Source organism: Cryptomeria japonica, chromosome 6 (assembly GCF_030272615.1).
Source record: "Cryptomeria japonica chromosome 6, Sugi_1.0, whole genome shotgun sequence".
Taxonomy (NCBI): domain Eukaryota; kingdom Viridiplantae; phylum Streptophyta; class Pinopsida; order Cupressales; family Cupressaceae; genus Cryptomeria; species Cryptomeria japonica.
In genome coordinates this window covers 54,717,845-54,742,022 of record NC_081410.1, presented here as the reverse complement: position 1 = coordinate 54,742,022, position 24,178 = coordinate 54,717,845, and the positions used below count along the sequence as shown (strand labels likewise).

The window sequence follows — 24,178 nt, the reverse complement described above, 5'->3', positions numbered from 1 at the left end:
TGTAGGATATAAGATACACCCAATCTCACTCCTGAAATTAGCATTTCATGCATTTTAAATCAGCTTGCTGCTTACAATTTTTAGCCAATGACAGTGTCTTGAAGGAGTTCGAAAACATCTTAACTATGGTAAAAGTAATTCTAAACGGCCTACACATTTGGAGAATGTGGAACATGAGTGTCCATGCTTGGAGGAGGACATCCAGACAAAGCTTTAAAGGAAGTCATCTTTAGCTGCAATTTCAAATTTGAAATGTGTTGTTACACCGCCATTCTGCTACAGGAATTCATTTAATCCAGTGAGATGGTTTGTCGCATAGTTTGTGAACTTGGAAAGTTCTTGCCAAACTCACGAAAACTCACAATTTTTTTTACAGAGCAAATAACTTACCAGACTCGCTAGCTGAGTCATCTGCAGACAGCCACAAAACAGAAATTGCACACCCTTCAATAAAACCATGAATTTTTTATTTTATTTTTTTGTCATTTTCATTTTCAGTGATTAGGTTCACAGCGGCATGAATTGGTTGTTGAGTGATTGAAAGAATTTAGAGAAGGTTGGTTTAAAAAGATAAAATTATGGACAATGGCATGCATAATGAAGGTCCCTGTGGTCTCAAAGACCTTAATTTGGGCTTGTGATGGAGGCTCCGCCCCCAGACCCCTGCCCTGCTTTTAGAAAGCATAACATAAAAATTGTTTTGAGCCATGCAGAAAGAAAAGTAGAGTTTACCCCTTTATTTAGCTTAGAATAACAAAAACAGAAATTTTTCCCAATTTTATAAAGTTTTCAACAATATTTTGTCTCCCAATTAAATACCAAGAAATTAAATTCCATTTACACTCAATCCCGGTCTGGAGCAATATGATTATGATCAACTCGCCTCAACTAGCCCCTCCGTGACCCCAACTTGGCAAAAAATGTAAGCCCAAGGCAAGGTCTGGTGGGAATCGCTGGATTGAGATGCGGGGACACCCCTGTGATTTAATAATAATAATAATAATTAAATAAAATAAAAAAGAAAAGACTGATCAAAATAGACTTATCACTGATGTGTTCTCTAAATTCATTCATTGTGCATCTCATGCATCATTTAATTTTATTTTGTGTACTTATATAAATTTTGTTTGCCAAGTTCTAAGTCCCAGTCAAAATTCTGCACTCCCAAGTATTTGCCAAGTCCTAGTTTTTGGAGTGTGATTTATCAGCTGCAAGCCTGCAGAGCATTGAAGATAGCTCACAAGACAATTACTAACAGCTTCAGTTTGACCAACTGTTCATGGATGGTATACAAGACTCATGGAAGTTGAGTGCCGTACAACTTGAAGAATTTGTTAAAACTGGGCATACCTATCAGAAATGATGATCTTGCAACAGCCAAGAAGTTTATAATCACCTCTCCAAAATATTTCAACAATCTGATGTGCTTTAAAAGAACATAGAATAGAGGACGAATGAGCATACTTTGAGAGACAATCCACCACTACTAGAATAATATCTTTGCCTTCAAAGTTTGGAAGACCTGTGATGAAGTTCATGGCAATTTTCTCCAGACACTGACTTGGAATAGGCAACAGCTGAAGAAATCCCAGTGCAATAATCTGTCATTTAATTATTTGACAAATTTCACAATGAGATATGAAATTATGAATGCCACTCTAAAGCCTGCCAAAAGAAAAACCATTATACTCTACAGTATCTCTTAAGGAACCCAAACCATGCTGCTAAAGGAAAAGAGTGAAGTTCTTGGAGAATAACATCCTTGAAACAGTATGGGGTATTGTTGATGTGTATTTTGTACATGACCAAACACAGAATAAAATACCTAAAGGTACCTTATCCTCTCTTGAACAAAGTTTCCGACTGTTGAAGATCTCGTTGAAGGATCAGTCGGAGCAACTCCAAGGTTCTGTTATGTAGGTTCTCTACTCGTGGATAAGCTCTTTGCGGTACGATGTGATTTTGCTGGAATCACAAGGGGACTTACACTCGATGATTTGAACGTCTGATTTGCTTTAAATATTACTGGAACACAGGATTTCACTAGCCTAGATTTTTGAAAAAAGGAAAAAAGGATGAGGGCAAGGGAAGGATCTAATTCTGACATTAAGAATGTAGGAGCAATGAATGACCTTTGATGAAATTCTAACTAAGTCTTGTCTTGACATCCCAGGACCATCTCCACAAGGTTAGTGCGATCTTCGGAGGAAAGCTTTATGATGTTCAGATCATCGCTACAGGCATAGACACCATCAGGCTGATGCATATCAATGAAGAAGCGACAATTGAAGTTAAGCTTAAGCTGAATGATTCCAGTTGACTACACAAGGCAAGTCTGCAATCAACAACTACTAGTAGTATGGATATACAAATTTCACCATCAATCAAACACATTTCTTCCACTCATCTAATAACATGAAATCAAATCTGAGAAGTATAGAGACCATGCAAATTGTTGAATCGACCCATAGATTTCACCATTTCTTCAATGAAGTTTACAAGTCTTTTAAAACAACATCTTGGCAACAATCTTTGCCTTCTCTTTCTATTCTATTCTAACTACTATTCTATTTGTTATCAATCATTAGCTATTCTAACCTCTATCAACTAACTATTCACCTTCTAACTATTAACTAACTATTAGCCTTTACAAATGAGGAGCCAAGGCTTATATAGTGCCCACAATACAATTCAATGGCCCAGATCAATTTGAGATGAATGGCCGAGATTTTACAAGAAAAACCCTAATTAGGGTTTGTTACAACAAACTCAATTCTGACCAATGAAATAATTGCATTATTTGGACACATGTCTTCTCTAGAATATTCGACCAATGGATAACCGGGGTAGGTACATCGAAGTTTGTGCCATTTTGATGAGCCAGGTACATTGAATCTGGACACGCTGAGGCGGACCAATCCGACATGGAGGAGTGATGACTGGGACACCACCTTGCTTGATACTTGTAACTTGGTTGATGTTCAATTTGATGATGTTGAGAAGCTAGCTTTAATTAACTCTTCTGAAACTATTGGCTTCTTCAACGGACCCTTGCTTTAACCTCCTTTGTCTTTGATGTGCAGGATGGATGGTGTACCTTTCCTTCAAATGCTGGTCTGGAAGAGGTCGTCCCTGATGATGCTGGAGAAGGTCGTCCTTGATCTGGCCTAGTCTTCTTTCATCTGCAAGACAAACCATAAGATGATTAAGGACACATAATATATTTATTCTAACATAGCATTTTATACCTTAAATCATCAACAAGAAGACATCAAAATGAAGTTTGCTCAAATTCTTTCCAGGGACAGGCTTCATAAGAATTTCGCCCTGGACCCTTTGGAAGGGTCAAGAGCGAAATTTGCATTCCTAGCTCAAATTGTTCTCACTTTGCAACCGTACTTGCTTAGATACATGCCCAAGGACGCCCTCATTCTCAACCAACACCAATCTTGATGCAAATTTGGGGCAAAAGAGAGGTTTTTAAGAATTTCGCTCTAGACCCTTTGGAAGGGTCAGGAGAGAAATTCACCTTTTAGGACAAAATCTATCATGTTTCCTCTCCAAAATACCTTCCAAGGCGAGCACACACTAGTTTTCCTTCCTCCAGAGCCCAGGGATCCATGCCTTGACCTCTATCATGAGCAATTTGAGTGAAATTGGGAATTTCGCTCTGGACCCTCTCAAAGGGTCAGGAGCGAAATTCACCTTTTAGGTCACAACTCTTCATTTTCTTCACTTCAATTCATCTTGTAGGGCAAAGTAACATCATTTCAACCTCAACCACGCCTTAGGACTCCTAGTCTTGACTTGACACAAGGAGGAAATAGGTAGATGAAGAATTTTTCTCTGGACCCTTTGGAAGGGTTAGGAGCGAAAATCTTATTTTAGGCTTATTTCCTCATCTTTTCAACTCCAATCCACCTCCAAGACCAAGGACACATCGCCTCACTCCTATCTAGGCCATAAAAACCAAAAACTTGACTTGATTTGCAAGGAATAAGGGTGATCCTAGGAATTTCGCTCTGGACCCTTTGGGAGGGTCAGGAGCAAAATTCTCATTTTGGCTTCAAAATTTGCATTCTTGGTGACCAAAATCCACTCTAAGGCAATCCAAATGACTTCTCTCACCCTTGTCCAGGTTTGACTTTGCTCAAATTTTGGAAGAAAAGATGGTTTTTAGGATTTTCGCTTTGGACCCTTTGGAAGGGTTAGGAGCGAAAATCACTTTTTAGGCTCAATTCCTTCACATTTGATAATCATTGACAAGTCAAAGTTATTTCTAAGGACCTCTCCCATCAAAACTCACCTTAGTCAGCACTAGGCTTGGCACAAAATTGGGAAAAAAGGTGGTTTTGAGAAAATTCGCTCTGGACCCTTTGGAAGGGTCAGGAGCGAATTTCTTGCATTGAGCTCATTTCTTCATATTTGATGACTCTTGACAATTCAAGGACATGCCTAAGGACACCTCTAATCTTGATCCATACTAGACTTGGCATAAATTTGAGGGAAAAGATAGGTTTTGCACAATTTCGCCCTGGACCCTTTGGAAGGGTCAGGAGCGAATTTCATGATTTGCTTGTTTATCCTCACTCAATTCCATTCTTTTCACTTTGTTTACTTGGACTCTTATCCTTGGATCCCTCTCCCATGCTTGCAACATTTCGCTTGACCTCAAAGTGACTAGAAAAGAGAATTTCGCTAGAAATCATGGCCAGGGACAGGACCTATAATGAATTTCGCCTTGGACCCTTTGGAAGGGTCGAGAGCGAAATTCTTCCTCTAGCCCAAAATCATCATTTTTTGAGACAAACATCCATTCAAGGGCAATCTCAAGGGCTTCTATCATCCTTGTCTAGGCCTGACTTGGCACAAATGTGAAAGGAATAGGTGGATTTAGAATTTTCGCTCTAGACCCTTTGGAAGGGTCAGGAACAAAAATCTCATTCTTGACTTGATCCTTCATCTTTTCACCTCCAATCTTCTCTAGAAGGTAACTAAACATCATTCTCATGCAAGGATCAAAGTCTTAAGCCCAAGCAAGGTCAAAAAGGTAGGCTTGTAAGGAATTTCGCTATGGACCCTTTGGAAGGGTGAGGAGTGAAATTCACCTTCTTGGCTAGAATCCTTCATTTTTTCAAAGCTCTCACACATTTCCAAAGTCCAAACATGTCCACTCTTCCCCTCAAGATGCCTTGCAACTCAAAATTTGGTCAAACTAGGGAGGAAATGAGCCTTAGGAGGATTTTCGATCTGGACCCTTCCTTCCCCTCAAGATGCCTTGCAACTCAAAATTTGGTCAAACTAGGGAGGAAATGAGCCTTAGGAGGATTTTCGCTCTAGACCCTTTGGAAGGGTTAGGAGCGAAAATCACCATTTGGGCTTGATTGTTCATTTTTCAAACTTCAATTTTCTTCTGGAGGCAAATATAGATCGTTTTCCACTTGGGGAACCAGGTTTTAAGCCCATTCAAGGTAGCACATGAGGTTTATAGTGAATTTCGCTCTGGACCCTTTGGAAGGGTCAGGAGTGAAATTCTCTTTTAGGCTAAAATCTTGATCTTCAAAATCATCGAACTCCACCTCAAGGCAAAACATACTAGTTTATCATCCAATGTGCCTTAGAAACCAACACTTAGCCAAAATTAGAAAGGAAATGAGAGCTACAAAGATTTTCGCTCTAGACCCTTTGGAAGGGTCAGGAGCGAAAATCATGTTTTGACCTTGATTCTTGATTTTTCGAACTCTCATCCTCTTTGGGAGGCAAACATAGATACTTCCTCATGCATCTCCATCTTGGTCCTGACTTTGGCTAAGGGAGAAATTAGTGTTTTCAAGAATTTCGCTATGGACCCTTTGGAAGGGTCAAGAGCGAAATTCACACATTCTTGGCTAAAATCTGCACCTCATCCACCTTTACTCACCTCCTAAGGTTAGAACATGTCAAGACACCCCCAAACATGCCTAAGGAACTATGAAATTGGTCTTGACAAGTGATAAATTGAGGTGCACAAGGATTTTCGCTCTGGACCCTTTGGAAGGGTCAGGAGCGAAATTCCTAATCTTGGCCAAGATCCTGACTTCATTTTCACATTTCTTCATTCAAACAAGCGTTTTTACCTTCATTAAAGCCTTGGAATGCGTTAGTTCTAGGTTTTCGTCAAAGTAGAATGTCTTATGGAGAATTTCGCTCTGGACCCTTTGGAAGGGTCGGGAGCAAAATTTGACATTTTGGTCTCTCCGTCAGGATCATTTTATGGAATATAACATTCAAGTATAAGTGACTTTAAGTTATATTCCATATATACTGTCAGGATGTTTGAGAGTGGTTTCGGACCTCTAGGAGTTATATTGCAAAATCTAGTTTTTGGAGGATTCTTCAGTTTTCCATACTTAGTCAAATTTCAGGATCAGGACATTCCAGACTTAGCCAAATTTCAGGATCAGGACATTCCAGACTTAGCCAAATTTCAGGGCACTTGAAGATCAGGATGACATTCCAGACTTCATCACTCACCAACTTGACCTAGCTTGGACATTCAAGAATGATACTCACTCACCAAGCAAGACACAATTAGCAACAAGAGCAAAACCAGACCCTAAGGAAGACTTTCAAATAAACCCTAATTCTGGGGCCCCAGAGACTCACCTCGGCTCAAGCAGAGCCTGCCATCCTAGTGATCCCCCTGGTGATACTCGAAAAGCAAAGGCTAACAGACAAACCCTAAAAACCTAGAAAGCAAAACCCCACAAAGCGAAAAAAATAGGGGTCCCCATTTGCAATGGGGCGATGTGTGAATACGTCACAACAGGTACCAAAGAGATGTGATTTTGCTAGCAAAGAATGTTATTAGTCCCATGATCCATGAGTGGTGCAATCCATGAGTGGTGCAATTTTGAGTTGGGATTAAACTGTAGTTGTTGTAAAATAAATTGAGTGGAGGGATCATTATGCCATTCAACTTATGCCTATACAATCCAAGTTAGATTTGGATTATCAAGTAGAAAAGAGGCAGAGTCTTCACATTGCCTTTACAATGCATCAACAATAACAGTATCCTTACTCTTGACAGATAAGCTCAAAATCAGATCTCTGCAATTGCAACCCACTTCTATTGTTCTGCCAAAGATTTTTGTTGCTACAATAAGTGCATAAGGCTAGAACAATCTGTTTTGGCCTTAAGTGACAAACCAACTAGAATTGATCCCCCTCTTTCACAGCATGGCAGATAGCTAACATCCTTTCTGTATATAGATTTTCTAATAACACTGCACTTCATAAAAGCTGCGAGTCTTCCTGCAATGAGACTGCACCAATACCAGAAACAGATGCATCGCATTCAATAATGAAGGATTTCTGAAAATCTGGTGTAGCTAAATAGAATGGTAGTTATAGCAATCTTTCAAGACCTCAAATACTACAGTAACCTGTTCTATCCAAGCAAAAGAATTTGTTTCACACAGGGCTGTTAGGGAAGCTGTGATTTTGGCATAGTCTTTATCAAACCTCTAATAATAGCCCGTGTGTTCCAATAAGCCACAAATACCCTTAATGATATGAGGGGTAAGCCATTTAAAAAGAAGTAAGCCAATTAAAAAGATGTTGAAATTTTTTGCATTTTCTCTTGGCACTGTTTTATCCGATTTAAAAAACAAATTCTGAATAGGGCAGTTATGTATAATGAATTAATTATCAGCTCTCCAGAAACAATTGTTACAATTGGTAGCGATTAAGATTACCAATCAACTGATAAATCAAATCTGTCTATTTAGGAAACCTGGATGCATGCATACTCTGGAAAAATCTATCACAAATAGAGAATCACAGCCACATATACTTGGAAGAAATTTACCACAAATCACGAATCCCAACCTCAGTTTTATCAAACCCTCAAATCTAAGTCACTACAAGGTGAAGTGCTCAAAGAATATAAATAGCCACTTTGAGACTTGTCAAATTCAGATTATGCACCCTCCAACAAAGATTGCTGAATTCTAGCTATCAGGAATTGCTGTTGGGAATTCTACCTGCTGTTGGGAATTCTACCATGAATTACTAAAAATAAATCCACCTTAAGTCATTGATCAGCTCTGCAATATATTTTACAAACCCTTGGCACCAATCATCTCTTTTTTTGGATTTTCCGGGATTTAGACTTTCAAAAAGGGGAAAAGGGAATAGGGTTAAGAAAGCTGATCTAAACCTACGAATTCTGGAGATGGTATTAACTGGGTATTCTCGAGAAACCGCACTTTGCTTCGCCACACTAAGGACAACTACACAAAGCGGGTGCAATCTTCAATGGGTGTGCTTATGATCAAAGTGTTGGCATACACAAGGGATAGGCTTAGACTAACTTTGCACAATGAAATGGAAATCATTCATTCACCAAAAGTATGAGCGGAGATACATCTTTAATTAATACTTATCAAATCCTTCATTCAATTCTAACAACTTTGAAAGCAAATCTAAATTAACTTCTAATTAATGTGTTGAGGAAATTGAAACCATGCTAATCACTCAAATAACAAAGATTGCAAAGCCTTAAGAGAAAGCGCACATGCAATGTATTATTTGAAAAATGGCCTTCACGCAACAATATATCAAAAACCTCACACTCTCCAAATGAGAGGAGGTAGCCTTATATAGTTTCCCAGAAAACAATGAACAGCCGAGATCAAACAGTGATCAAGGGCCCAGATTGAAAGATAAAACCCTAATTAGGGTTTCCCAAAACTAACTACCCCTCGACCAATGAGAAAATTACATTTGGGGACACTTGTCCTTCTTGCTAAATATGAACCAACAATGAAAATAGAAGGTTGTTGCATTGTGAAGTGTGCCTTTCTAGAAGCTTCTGGATAAGTCAAGTTCATTGAACCTGGACATGCTGACTTGGAACAATCTGATTGGTTGGGAGATGATGAGGCGCCACCTCAGCATGTTGGATGTCTTCCTTGAATTGTCCAATTTGTGTGAAGAAATCGCCTAAGTATGGAGATTCGATTCTTCTTGTCACCATCTGATTCTGATTGGGAGCTTGTTTTTTTTTAATTTCTTCAAGAGATGAAATCCTTCAAGAAGTTGTATGGATGAAATTCCTCAAGAAGTCTGAAATTCTTCTCATCAAGTCTGAGGACTTTTTTTCTTGGTGCCTTGAGATTCTTTCAAGTGCCTTGAATTTGGAGAAGAATTCCTCTAGGCCTTCGTCATAGTAGCTCTTCCCATACTTAGCCAAATTTTGGCCATCTTTATGCCCAGATGAACCTTGCTTGTGGACTTATCTTCAATTCTGAATTTGGCTTGAAACTATATTCGTGTTCTTTGCGATGATCCCGCCTTCAGCTGCCAATTAATGTTGCGCGGGAGGAGGGTAAAAAGCTCTGGATAACTCCTCACAAATATGAATTGATGTGATCTAAAGTTCAGCTTTTCAAACATTCATCGCGTTCAGCCATCATCCATAACCTTGATCAAGGGCAGACTTCCTTGATACCACGTTATTCTCATTCACTTGGGCGGACTTCATGATGTTTGTTTCTGTTTGCACTTGAGGTAGGGCAGACTTCAAAACCTTTCCTAACAGCTCCAAGGCAGACTTTGCCACATTCATGACCCTTCTCTTTGGGCGGGGTTGAGGAGACTCGTGCACCATTCTTGTTATTGCTTCACACCCCAAGGCAGACTTTGTTGGACTTATTTCAACCTTTATCAAAAATAAGGTGGACTTTTGAGTGTTGGGAACCATCATTTATCACCTTGGGCAGACTTTTTGAAGGTTGGGAACCATTATTTATCACCCTGGGCAGACTTTTTGAAGGTTGGGAACCATTATTTATCACCTTGGGCGGACTTTTTTGAAGGTTGGGAACCATCACATGCTTGAGGTCTTAACCATAGGGCGGACTTTCTGACTTAGGAACCATAAACCTGCAGATTAGGCGGACTTTACTCATCTTAGGCATCATTCATGCTGATGTAGGGTGAACTTTTTGAGAGTTGGGCACCATCTTATATTCACCACCTTGGGCGGACTTCATCCATCTTTATGGCTCATTGCTTGAGGGTGGAGTTTGTCATCTTTGAACCTTTCATCTGCAGCAGGGCGGACTTTGCTGAAGTTAAGCACTATAGACCTGCAGGTTAGGTGGACTTTCTTGATGTCATGCACCATATGTTTTACTTCTTGAGCAGACTTGATCTGATTCTTGGCACCACTTCATACACTTAGCCATATTTCCTCATCCTCAAGGTAAACTTCACTTGATTATTTTCTCAATACCTCCAAGGCGGACTTTACTAACTGCATGTACCTTACTCATGGCGGACTTTGCTGATCTTGAGCTCCATGAAGGCGGACTTTATGATGTTTAGGAACTTTATTCAGGTTAGGCGGACTTTCTTAACTCCAAGAACCAAGGATGGCGGACTTTGTTCATCTCTTCATGACCCATTGCCATCACCTTCAAGGCGGACTTTGTTCCTCTTATGCACCATATTCCTTGACCAAGGCGGACTTGAATGGCTTCTCTCCTTCTTGCACATGGCAGACTTTGTGAATCTTGTTCTCCATCGTGGGTGGGTCGAACTTCCCTTGCCTTATGCACTTGGTCTTTGTAGGAGGGCGGACTTTCTCATGTTCACACACCACTTACCATCTCCTTAGGTGGACTTTGTGAGACTTATGCACTTTTTACTTGCTTCTTATCTCACCTTAGGGCTGACTTTGGAGGGGTTGATGACACTTTGCCTCAAGGCAGACTTCAAGAGGAACACGATTATGCTTTTGCTTTGGACTCACCCCTAGGGCGGACTTTGAGAAACTTGAGAAACCTTAATCTTTCATTGCAAGGCGGACTTTCTTTGATTCATGATCTTAGGAGGGCGGACTTTCTCCATCTTAGGTACTGCTGATTGCAAAGTAGGGCGGACTTTTTCTGATTCATGATCCAATGCTATCAAGAGAAGGGCGGACTTAGTCAAACATGGGCACTTTGGAGGGCGGACTTCTTGGCTCATGTTCCAATGCTTGGGTGGACTTTCTAATATTTGAGAACCTTTCATTTGCAGCAGGGCAGACTTTTGGAAGGTCATAACCACGCTTCCCTTCCATGAGGGCGGACTTTCTAATATTTGAGAACCTTTCATTTGCAGCAGGGCGGACTTCTGGAAGGTCATAACCACGCTTCCCTTCCATGAGGGCGGACTTTGTGAAGCTCCTGACATAACATTTACCACCAAACATGATTAGCTAGACTTAGAGAAATACTCGAAAAACTTCAAAATTTGATTACTTCTTCAATTTTAGCCAGATTAACATGATATTTGAAACCCATACTCAAGTAACCCATTTGAAGCACCATGACCCCTAAAATGTAGGAACTTAGCTTTTTGGATCAAAACTTGAAAATTTTCGGTTGCGATCAATGCAGGCCAGTGGTACCAATTCCAACCCTAGGTCCGTACTCCGAAAAAGCAAAAAGCAGACATCCCTAAAAAAATAGAGAAAACTTTCTAAAAATGGCCATGTCGGGGATCGAGCTAAAAATGCCAAAAACCAAACTTCCTAAAAAAATAGGAAAAAGCAAAAAAGCAAACTTTCCAAAAAAAGAAAGTTGTCTGAATTCGTTCAAATCAATTGTGTTCTTCGTCCTTTGGCCTTTCTAAGCACTTTGACGGTGTCTAGACTCTATTATCACTTGGCTTGCACAAACTAACTTTCAATCCTTAAGACTCAAACCGTTCAAAACTTGACAAAACTAAGCAAAATTGAAGCGGAAGGCCACGGGACACTAACAAAAACCCTAGAAAACAAAAAAAGGGAGGGTCCCCATTTGCAATGGGGCGATGTGTGAAAAAAGGTCAAAATAGGCAAATTTGCAATCAACAAACTGCTAGTGGTATGGACTAGGAGTTTAACCATGAATCATACACAACATTCTATCATTCAATTTAGATACTTAAACAAAATTTTAAGGCTTGAATTGAGAAGATGAATAACCATGCAAATGCTCCAAAAATTGAATAGAAAACACCACTCTTCAATGTCTTTATTGTAGCAACAATTCTTCAAGTCTCTCTTCTTGGTTACAAATAAAAAATGGCAGCTTATATAGAGCTCCCAAAAGAATGAAGGGCCAAGATTATTTTAAACTCAAAGGCCAAGATTAAACCACTTAAGCCCTAATTAGGGTTTCCAACAAATTTTACTAAATACTAAGCAACAAAAGTGGAGCATTATCTTCATCACTAACAACGAAGAGCAAGAACCAATGAGAAATTTAGATGACAACTAGTTATCCAGCAAATTGTCTTCTAGAACCTTGTTTCCCTTATCCCTTTCTCTAATTCCATATGCAATGAACCTAGTCATGATTGACTCAAGTTCTTCTATGGCAACACTCGGCAAAGCATCAAGATGCAGATCTATCACATCCAATTGATCAGTACAGGTTTCGAGAGTTCTTTCCCACTTTGCTTGCCTTCTTTGGATATGACTCATGAAGATCATGAATGAAAGGATATTATTCAACTGGCTTTCTTTAACAGATTCCAACCCTTGGAAGTAGACACTCCTCACCTTCTCCTTCAATTCTTCAAAATTCAAATCATCTTCTTCATTCATCTCTTGTCCTAACAACTCTTCTAATGACATAAGGATCTTGGATTGAATTTCACTAATTGATTCTTCTATCTTTTCACATTCTCCCTTCACTCTATCAAGTGTTGTCTGTATCATCATTAAAGAGCTATGCCAACGATGGAAGTCATAAATATTCCCTCCTTCAATTATACCCTCTTGTATCAACGTTTGGGCAAGAATACATCACAGTACCTTAAGGCGGACAATAACCTTATCTTGTGCAATCAGGAAATCTTTCCACTGATTTTCCATGGTTTGAAGCCTTCCTCTAAACAACACCACCTCGTCGTATATTTTTTGTATGAATCCTTCTGCTTGCTTTGAGATGCCCTATATCCATTTCTTTAACCCTTGATTTGAATTTCTCATTGCCTCAAGGCTCTCAAATGATTCTTGTGTGATGGAAGGAGGAATAAATGTTTCATCTTCTTGTCGAAATGGCTTTACCAACCTTTGTATGTATTCCTTCAGTCTTGCATTCTTTGTTTCCACCTTATCCTGCTTTTCTTCTACTCTATGAAGCCTTTGTCGGATGGATGCGAGAGTATCTCCCAACTCTTGAAATTCTTGCTCTTCAATTGTGTGTCCACAGTCAACTATTCTAACCTCATAATCTTGGGTAGTAATTTATTCTCTTGGCTTGTCAACAGTGGGAACTGTTATTTGTAATATGCGTGATCCTGAATCATCTCTAGAGATGTGAGAGAACTTCTTTGACTTCTTTTGTTTTTTAGCTTTATCAATCCTTGCAAAGAAATCATCTATATCTCCAATAGGTTGAACTTCTACAATTGCTTTCTTCTTCATTCTCTCTTGAAGCCAGTCAGGAACTATAGACAACTCCATCCCATCTTCCAAACTGCTATCTCCACAGATTCCTTTCGAGGTCGAATGACAGCTTCATCTTGCTTCTCACTTGTGTTTTGGTTATGATCTCCCAAATCCTATATCATGATTGTCCTTTCTTCTTCCATGCAATTCTGGATGGATGATGTATTGCCTTGAAAATATATGTGTTGCTTTGTTCTCTGCTCATTCCCTAAGTTGCCGTCTTCAATTAAAGTTTGATTCATTCCCAATTCTCCCACTAAGGAAGTACTTGTGATTGAGGAGGTAGTGTTTGTCCTTGACTTCTTCCGCCCGGATTCAGCACTGGCAACTTCCTTTTTGGTACTTGTATTCTTTTTTTCCTAGAAACTTGAACTTCCCCTTCACTATTTACTTATTCATTGCTCTTCATTGCTTCATCCTCCTCTGAAGAAGAATCATCTTCTTCCATTTTGCCATATGTAAGTGATATCCCTTGACCTCTCAGGTTATTGATTTGTTAATCAACCCACCATCTTGAGTTATCTAACACATCCTTCGCTAATGTGTTAATATCCGTGAGCTCGGGTTGCGACCCACTAGGTGTTAAGATAGGTTTGTCCTTTTCTTGTTCATATTGTGGTAATATTTGCTCTCCTTCATCTTCAACTTGATCTGGAACTGGAAAGATGTTACACCTCTTGATGAAGTCAACTGACATCCTAGACCACATCTTCTTCCTAACCTCAAACTCCTCTGCAAGGTTTGCCCAATAATCCTCCATATCAATTCTATGTTTGTACTTATTCCTTCCAATGGTAGGTATATTGTAGGGATCAAAATGTGATCTTTGTTTGTACACACCAAGATAGAACTCTAACTCCATGTTTGTTGTCTCGACGGCTTGAGCTAAATAACATGTCTCCATTAGTTTACCAATTGAGATAGGGTATGAAACTCATTGCCTTTCTTCTTCCTTTTAAATAAAATCAAACTCTGTTAGCTGCCTTACTACTTCAAATAGTACCATCCTATCAGTGGGATACCGTGGAAGACGATATGGATGATATGAACACCCTTGAATCCTGATGTATGAGAAAGTGGAGAATTGTATAAACCACGAACCAAACTTTTCAACCAATGCCATAGCTCCTTTCGATAATCTTGTGTGGAGTCCTCCTTGCAACAGTCAAGTAAGATACATTGAGAATGCATCATTGACACACCTGAAGTGTTGTTTCTCATGTAGTCGTAGCTGAGGATAGCAATCATAAACCTTGAGTTGTCCCTTCTTAGTACCTACCTCACCCTTGCATATCAATCATTTATAACTTATATGCCTAGCCAATGCATACACCACATAAGAGCTCATGTAAAACGTTCTTGTTCTTTCCAACTCTCAGCTGGATGTCTAAGTTATCACTAATCAACTTGGCCAAATTTATCATCTTCAAGCCCAAAGAGATCTCTACAAAACAAAACATATTGCTCCTAGTGGGCACCCCATGATTCTATTTAATAAGAACACCATATCACTATACTCTTCTTTGAAGTCAAAGTATAAAAACTTTTTTGGTATCTTAGATTGTGGTTTCTTTGGCCCATTTAGCCGGTCTGAAATAATAAGGTTCATACATCTTCCAGATGCTTTCTCAAAAAAGGCTTATGATTCTTGTTTAGTCAATTCTACCATCCCACCATGATGACGGATACCAAATGTCTCTTTGATTGCTTCTTCTGCAAGGTGTGCTAAGACCATTCCATTAGGTGCCACTATCCTCCTTTCTTTAGGGTTGTAGTGTCTTGCACCTTCTACCATCAATTCATTGCATTGGACTACGGGTGGGAAGCCAGCAGCTTGACAAATCCCATTCTTAATCATGTTAGTTGCCATGGTGGAGGGCATTTGCTCACGTGTGCCAAACATTCTCCTCTTGAACTTGGTCTAGTCGAACTGCTCCAAGTTGGTGTCCCCAACGTGTTGTGAGGTATTCACACATCGCCCCATTGCAAATGGGGACCCCCACTTTTTTTCTTGCTTTTCTAGGATATTAGCTATTAGCCTTTGCATTAGAGGGGTATAGGTGGTCAAAAGGCCAGGAGTCAAGTGGATAGCCTTGTGTGAGGTGTGAAATGAGTGAGTTAGAACCTTCACTTCATGTGCATACCCTCAAGAGCATACTTCATGACCATCACCCTTGGAGCGAATTCCCTTAAAAAGCCTTATTTGAATGAGAATTAGAGCATTTGAATGAAGATAGTGAGCATGGTTTTGATTTGAGATCACCTCTTCTTTGGAGCAAAGTTTACTTCATGAGCTCCTTGATAGGGACGAAGTTTGCATTTTAGGCCTTCATAGGGAAAGTTTAACATGTTCTTGTAGATGAAAGCTTGAGAGACCTAAGGATTGAGTTGATTAAACAATGAAGTGATTGGAGAAAGAGTTTGTTTTAGTTTGAAATTCACTTCATCTTCAAGCTTAGAAGAGCGAACTTCACAAACTAAGCTAGTGGAGCGAATTTTTCTACTTCATGATTTGAAGGACATGAGCGAACTTCATGTTTTGAGATAGGGAAGTGAACTTCAAGAGAATGAGTTTGAGAGCAGATTTCATGTAATAATCTTCAAGAGTGAAAGATGTGAAGGTAACTACCTTGAGCAGATTCGATTTTGAGATCAAAGCAAACTTCGTCTTCAAGACTAGATGAGTGAACTTCGTGTTTGGACGGAGATGAGCAAACATCATTTTTAGGCCTACATGAGCAAGCTTCACAAATCAAGCTACATGAGCGAACTTCACAAATCAAGCTACATGAGCGAACTTCACAAATCAAGCTACATGAGTGAACTTCACAAATCAAGCTATATGAGCGAACTTCAAGAATCAAGGTACATGAGCAAACTTCACAAATCAAGGTACATGGGCAAACTTCAAGAATCAAGGTACATGAGCAAACTTCAAGAATCAGCATACAAGAGTGAACGTCATAAATGCACAGAGGGGAACAAACTTCATGTTCTAAGCTTCAAGACCGAATTTCAAGTGTAAAAGTTATGGAGTGAACTCTACTCCATGTGTGCCTAATTGAAGGCGAATTTGCAAGATTGATTACAAGACCACTACCTTGAACTGATTTGATGTTTGAAAAGAGTCATTTTGAGTTGAGAAGATGAAAGGTGAAAGTTCAAAAATCACTTCATGTGAAGCAAGGTCAAGGAGACCTTCATGAGCAGGGGTTTGGGAGCGAACTTCATGTGCTCCGCTCTCAGGGCCGAATTCCTATAGAGGCCTCTCCTAAAGGCAGTTCATCATGTTTGCGTCAATAAATGATGGAAAGAATCAATGTTAGAACCCATAGAATGAAGAGAAATAGTTAGAAACAAGTTCAAAGATCACTTCATGAGCAGCAAGGTGAGAGCGAACTTCATGCGCAAACTTCAGGTGTCCCTTCCTTAGAGCGACCTCAACTTCAAATGCTCCTTCATGAAGGCGAATTCTCTCTAAATTCTCTTATTACAACTGCAAACCACATGAAATCACATAATCATATCAAACTAGAAGGTTATATAAGGTATATATCATGTATGTTTGAGGCTCATTTGTTTGTGTTGCAGGAGATAAAGAAAGAAATAAAGGGGATCACATTGGAGGAGGATTGAAACAAGTCTCTCAAGGATCAAATTTCAACATCAAGATTAAGATACAAGGAAGATATCCTCAAGGGAACTTCGTAGACAAGCACAAGAAGGTGATTACACAAGAAGCATTCTCTTACACAAAGACATGATCCACAACACCAACAACATGAAAGGAATCACAAAGAAGGAATTCCAAACCAGAGAAGCAGTTGTGCCATCAGGAATTCGTTCCAAGGCAACATCAAATACTTCAAAACTAAGAGGACAAGATCTATACCTTGCACCTCCATGATTGAAGCCCTCAAGAGAATAGTTTCAAAAGAGTTAATCAAAGCTAGTAGATCATCATCATCACCACTGAAGCTGGATAATGTTGAGTATCAAGAAGTATTCCTTCATGATGATCTATCAAGCCTACAAGGGCAAGTTAAAGGTGGAATCTTAGTCATCATTGTTGGTGTAAATAATTATTCATCTTGGATATTATTACACCTTACTTTTTTTTGATTAATGAAAAAGCAGGTTTTGAAGGGGCCCCGAAACCCTTTACAAGCAAGACTTAAACAGCAAAGCCACGAGAAACAAAGAGGAACAGAACTAAAAAGAAAAACCAACAGAAAACCGAAGAAAACCCACAAAAGCCCCGAAAAGCCAGCAGGCCATCCAGGAATCAGATTTTTTCCAGGGCTTTAGCCAGGGTGCTGCTAATTTCTTGTAGCTCTTTGATGTTGTCTTTGAGGTTGGGTGGGTCCTTAGCAGCAGTAGCCACAGCTTTCTTGATACTGGCCCTGGTTCTCTTCGCAGTCCCGCCCACCGGGGTAGCATCACCACTTCCAGTCTGGATGGTCTCCTCCTCCAGGTCAAGATCCACAACCGGTTTAGGAGTATGGTCAAAGACCTTGGCAATGTCCTCCAGGTTTTTGGTGACAGCAGAGAGGATACTTGGGATAACTCCCATCAGAATTTTCATCACTTATTTTCCCTCTTCCAGCGATTTTACCTTGTTCTCCATTTCCTGCTTCCAATTAATATGCTCTTTGTTTTCATCCTCCCTCTTTTTATCCGATTTTATCCCTTTCTTCTCCAGGTTTTTCAAGGTTTCGTAGGTCCATCTGTCGAAGTCCATTCTAGCCTCCGAGAGCTTCTTGAGATTATCCAGGATAAGCCCCTCACCAACACTTTCCTTGTCCTTGCTATCCCTTTCCTCAGTCAGGTTCTTCTCAAAGCCTTTGTTTGTTTCCTTCTCAGAATTAACTTCGGTTTCCTCATTATCCTCAGGAGCCGTTTCTTCCATCAGATGGCTATTGTCCTTACCAAGGTGATCACTTAGAATAGGGCTATCTTGACCAGGCTCGAAATCTCCACTTTCTTCCTCGTTGCCCAGCTCCTCTTCTTTCCAACTGTCTTCACCGTTAGAGTCATCCGTCTCCATACCACTACTTTCTTTGACAATGTCCTCAGTTTCCAACCCAGGGGCACTTTTCCTTTTCTTGTTGGATGACGCCTTCTCCTTGCTAGTATCTCCCTCTTCCATCCTCCTTTTACCTAGGGAAGCGGAAATCCGCTTATTTTCCTGCAGAGCAAGGGTTTTGCAATGCTCATAGATGAGCAGCAGGAGCCCGCAGTGGAGAATCGGGCTGGAAGGGTTAGTCCTGTGTTTGTTCATATTACACCTTACTTAAGTTTACTTAGGTACATGCATTTAATAGTAGTTTAGGTATGAGACACTTGGGTGTTTGTGCCACATTGGGATAGTGTGTGTAGGAAAATTTCCACCTTTTATGGTGTTGATCTTATCTTGTTGTTACATTCCACCTCATGTGGAATATTATATTATTTCTCCTACCTACCCACACCTATTTCCTACCTACCCACACCTATTTCCTACCTACCCTTGTTTCTTATTGAGCCACATGTCATGTTTGTGTGCTCGCATATCCCTAGCCTTGCCTATATAAGCAGGTTCATCTACATTGTTTGTACAGGCAATCAATCTATATCTTGTAATGATCTAGTTGATCATATTTTGCATCTTGATAGAATACAGTTTATTCCTGTCATCTATTTTGTCTCTCTTATTTGTGCTTTCCATTGCCTCTTGATCTTGGCAAAATCTCACATGGTATCAGAGCTGGTTCATGTCTCTCATGGTATCAGAGCCATTAGAGTGTCATTGGTTTGTCAATTGAGAGAAATTTGATGCTATTTGGGGTTTGCATTTTGGAGCTTTCTATTGCAGGTTATTATTGAAGCTTGATGGGTCAAATTTGAGGTCACCATTGGATTGAGGAGGTCCAAGAAACTCAATTTTGCCTTTTGTTTCATCCAAATTGGACTTCGGAGGCCAAATCTAGAGGCATTTGAAGTTTGAAGCCGTGGCGGAAATTTTCCAAAAATTATAAGTTTGCAGGCAATTTTCAAATAGCGATATCTCACTCATCCAGGCTCCTTTTTTCGAGCAATTTTTTTTGTTTTGGGGTAGAATTTCATGATCTGTACAGTGGTGCAAGAGTTTTCTGTTTTTCGGATACAGGTTGTTCGAAAATCGGGAAATCCCGATTTTTACAACTTTGGAGGCTTCATTTAGGCTCATATGAACTCCTTTTCAGGTGACGTTTTTTTTGAAAGTGCATAATTTTTTGTCTACTTTCATAATCTGCCATCCGTTTGCAGTGATTTTAAGTAGAAATTGTACTTTCAGTTTTTGGTCATTTTTTGGCCTATTTGGTACTTGTATTTTGCTTAGATCTCAATTTTGATCACTAGCTGTATTTGTTGAAGTCTCTTATATCTCATTTTGAGAAGTTGTAATCATTGAAATTAAAAGTCCACTTTGCCATTATTTGCAAGTGCCAACATGATCTTTTTATGGGGGGTCAGTTGTTCATTTATATCTCTTGGTGAAATTCCATTCGGAGCCATCTTCATCTGTAGTATTCTACAGGGCTTCTTTGTTGGTGGCATCATTTTCATGTTTCCACATTTGAATATTTTATCATGATGTATGCTCTTGTTTGAGCAATGTTGTACTCGCACTATCATAAAGTGCCACACTTCTTTGTATCTTGTCATTGTTGACATATTTGAAGTAATCCTCTTGTACACAAATTAGGAATATCTTGTGAGACTTGGTGCATGGCTCCAGTTGAGACTTAGATTGTACACATTTGTACATGGCTCCCGTGAGACTTGGATTGTACCAGTATTTCTGCTATTTCTGAGTATTCAGATGATGCTCACAGCAGGTTGTCTCCATGCCTGATCTTCTTTTTGTTGCAGCAAGTGATTCATCGTCATCGACTTGGTACCTGGTTTTGTCACACTTTGACATTATTGGTGCAGCATTGGCTCTCTTTCTTCCTTATGGGGAGGAATTTCGATCAACATCATTGGACCATCTTTGCAAGAGATACATCATTGAGAGCATTGTGTGCTTTCATCATCTCTCTTTTGGGGGAGGGTTTTTTCCCATTGGGTTTTTCTCTCTTTCCCCGCTTTTTGAGAGATTTATTTGCATTGTTTTGCATGCATTTGCATTTGTACATGGGTACCTAACATGGCCTCGTAGCCGAGACCCATCTTACATTGCTTAGTTGCATTGTAGACTTTAGTGCATTTCCCTAAGTTGCACTTAAGGGGGGGTGTTGGTGTAAATAATTATTCATCTTGGATATTATTACACCTTACTTGAGTTTACTTAGGTACATGCATTTAATAGTAGTTTGGGTATGAGGCACTTGGGTGTTTGTGCCACATTGGGATAGTGTGTGTAGGAGAATTTCCACCTTTTATGGTGTTGATCTTATCTTGTTGTTACATTCCACCTCATGTGGAATATTATATTATTTCTCCTACCTACCCACACCTATTTCCTATCTACCCTTGTTTCTTATTGAGCCACATGTCATGTTTGTGTGCTCACATATCCCTAGCCTTGCCTAAATATGCAGGCTCATCTATATTGTTTGTACGGGCAATCAATCTATATCTTGTAATGATCCAATTGATCATATTTTGCATCTTCATAGAATATAGTTTATTCCTATCATCTATTTTGTCTCTCTTATTTGTGCTTTCCATTGCCTCTTGATCTTGGCAAAATCTCACAATCATCCTTGTCACCACTCACCAATCAGAGAAGTTCCACATCAGCACGTCTAGATGCAATGTACCTAACTCGTCTAAGATGGCACAAACTTCGAGGCACCTACCATTGTTATCTATTGGCCGCGTCAAAATGTTGTGATTATTTCATTGGCCCAAACTGAGTTTGTTGTAACAAACCCTAATTAGAGTTTTCATTGTAAAATCTCGGTCGTTGATCTCGAATTGATCTGAGCCATTGAATTGTATTGAGAGCATTATAAAAGGTTCAAGCTCTTCATTTGTAAAGGTTAATAGTAGTAGGAAAAGAATAGAATAGAATATAGAATAGAAGTTGGAGTAAAATAGGAGAAGGAAGAATTGTTGTTAACTTGTTATGACTTGTAAATGAGATACTCTTTTCATTGAAGTTGTGGTGTAATTAATTATTTCAACAAGCCTCATGGTTCTACTTCTCATTTTGTTTTCATGTTAATTAGATGGAATGGAAGAATTTGTTGAATGCATTTATGTGGAATCCATTTAGTCCATACCACTAGCCTCTTATTGATTGTAAGTGTGCCTTGTGTGATCAACTGGAATGATATGAGTTTAACTTCGAATCGTTATACATCTATTGATTATGCATTAACTTGAATGGTGAGCAATGTTTGATGGTAATGATTTGAACATCTTTGAAATATCCTTAGAAGATTGCACTGAGCGTGTGTCAAATTGTTCAAGTTGATGGTGAGACCAAAACCCAGTAGGATTCCGTCTAATCATTCATCCATCTTCTTACATTCTAGACCTTAGAATAGACTTTCTCAACCCTTCAACTTTTGCCTTTTTTTTCCAATTCAATCTAGTTTAGGACAAAAGAGCATCACCAGATTGCAACATCAGATGATCGAGTTCCAACGATTCAAATATTCGACAATTTAACGTAAGTCCCCTTGTGATACCAGTAATCACATCAACCAACAGAGCTTATCCACACGTCGTGACCCGACATACCAGAACCTTGGAGTTATCTCAAGTGATCCTTGAGCCAATCTTCAGCATTTGAGAAACTTTGTTCAAGAGAGGATAAGATACTTTTGGGTATTTTATTATGTGTTCGCATGTGTGTAAAAAACACATCAACGCAACCTTCCTCCATCTTGAAGTTATCTGCGATTCTGGATAGAAACCTCTGAGTACTGCATTCATTTGATCCTTTCTTGATCCATCTCGTGACATGTTCCTGCACGAATCTAAAAGTTAGAATGCTTAAAAACTGAATTCCAATAATATTGCTTAGTTCTGATATTTTATTGAGTAATATATATGTTTTCAAATGTATAAAATCAGAACTTAGAGTAATCTACATTAAATTCTGAAAATGTCATGATAGTGCATGTAACTTATATTTCAAAATTTGAATGTTATAACCTTGAGATCTGATTATCACTCAGAAAATCTGAGTCATACCTTCCCTTCTTTACTAATGATCAAATTCTGCAATTTAGTTTCTGAGTGATGAATAGATTTTAATTAGCACTCAGAAATCAGAGTTAAAACTCTTTGGGCTTTGGTTTTTGACCAGCCCCTTTGATTCTTCCTTCCTTGATGTTCAAAAATCTTCTTTCCAACTGTTACTTCTTCATGTTACTTCTTCAAGGCAGATTCATAGCACTTGTCTTTCTGATTTTCAGTTCTTAAAGTGAATTCGCTGAGTCCTCCTTCGATGTAGATTCTAAGCAACTTGGTTGGATTGAGGTTGGCAGGTTCTTCTTTTCTTCTTTTTATGCCAATTCAATAGCACTTCTTGGAGCGATTTTAAGATAGCCTGCTGTTGTGCGAACTTTGGAAGAGCAGAAATAATCTAATTCGAATTTGTTTCTATTGTAAAAAGGAGGCTTCTCCAGTTTTATATATACGTTTCAAGATGGAAGTCGCACCCCTCCATGTCCTTAGGGAGGCCGACTTTGTTTTTTTTTTAAAAACATTTTATTGCTTTCTGAAAATACACCAAGGGTCATTGTGTTCATTTCTTCCAGCCGACTTAGAAAGTTTTTAAACCATTTTGTTTTTTCTTTGACTTAAATCGCTTCCCTTGTAGCACTCAGGGAACTTTCATCTTCCAACTTTCATCTTTCCTGCTTCTTGCCTTAATAACTTCTCTCTCACCACGAATTTGATGTTGAGAATTCATAAATTTTATCTCCTTGAAACTCGCCTCTTTGATACCAAGTTCGATATATGTATTCATGCAAATCGTTTAGGTTTTGAACTTCATCTCTCCCAACATCCAGCTTTCAACTTTCCAGCTTCTCAGTTTTGACTTCTTCAAATTCGCCTCATCCAACATACCTTGCTTCATGTTTGATTTCCAATCAGGTTGGCTTCAACTTAGGTTCTTGTGAATCTTATCCCTTTCGCCATTTTCATTGTTAATGAAGTTGGATTCGATGTATGTGTCTTTTATTGATTTGAAAAAGGTAGGGGTTTAAGTTGCAACGTCTTGGTTTGGAAGGGGTTTAAGTTGCAACATCTTGCTTACGTCTTCTAAACTAAATGGTGAAATTTTTCCTTCTAAGGATAGATGTTAACCTTTATCTCTCTTGCTTGCCCTTCTCATAAACTTAAGTTGATTCGCACTTTTTCATCTTTTGACAATTCCACCAACTTGCATCGCTAGAGGTTCGAATGTGATACTTAACGATTTTCTACCTTCATCTTTGCGACTTCTTCCATTTTCTTAGGAAGATCGGCTTCCTATCAGCTTAAGTTGATATGCAACTCTTTTCATCTCCTAAGGAATATCAACTCCCTATCCACTCAAGTTGATCCCCAGGGTCTCATACTTGGAAAATTTTCTTGCTTCCTATCAATTTTTTAAATTAGCAAAAGTTATTCTTTAGTTTGCTAAGAAGATGAAACCCTCTCAACATTGATCATGCTTATGAACCCAAGTTGATTCGTACTATTTTAGCTTTATCACGGAGAATGAGAATCACTTAGAGC

General features: G+C 39.2%; 1 protein-coding gene across 2 annotated transcripts in view; it reads right to left on the bottom strand.

Annotated features, from left to right (window-relative positions):
• The window catches only part of LOC131064217 (uncharacterized), a 105,258-nt gene that overhangs the window by 48,922 nt on the left and 32,158 nt on the right, over positions 1 to 24,178 (bottom strand). The window lies entirely within an intron of this gene.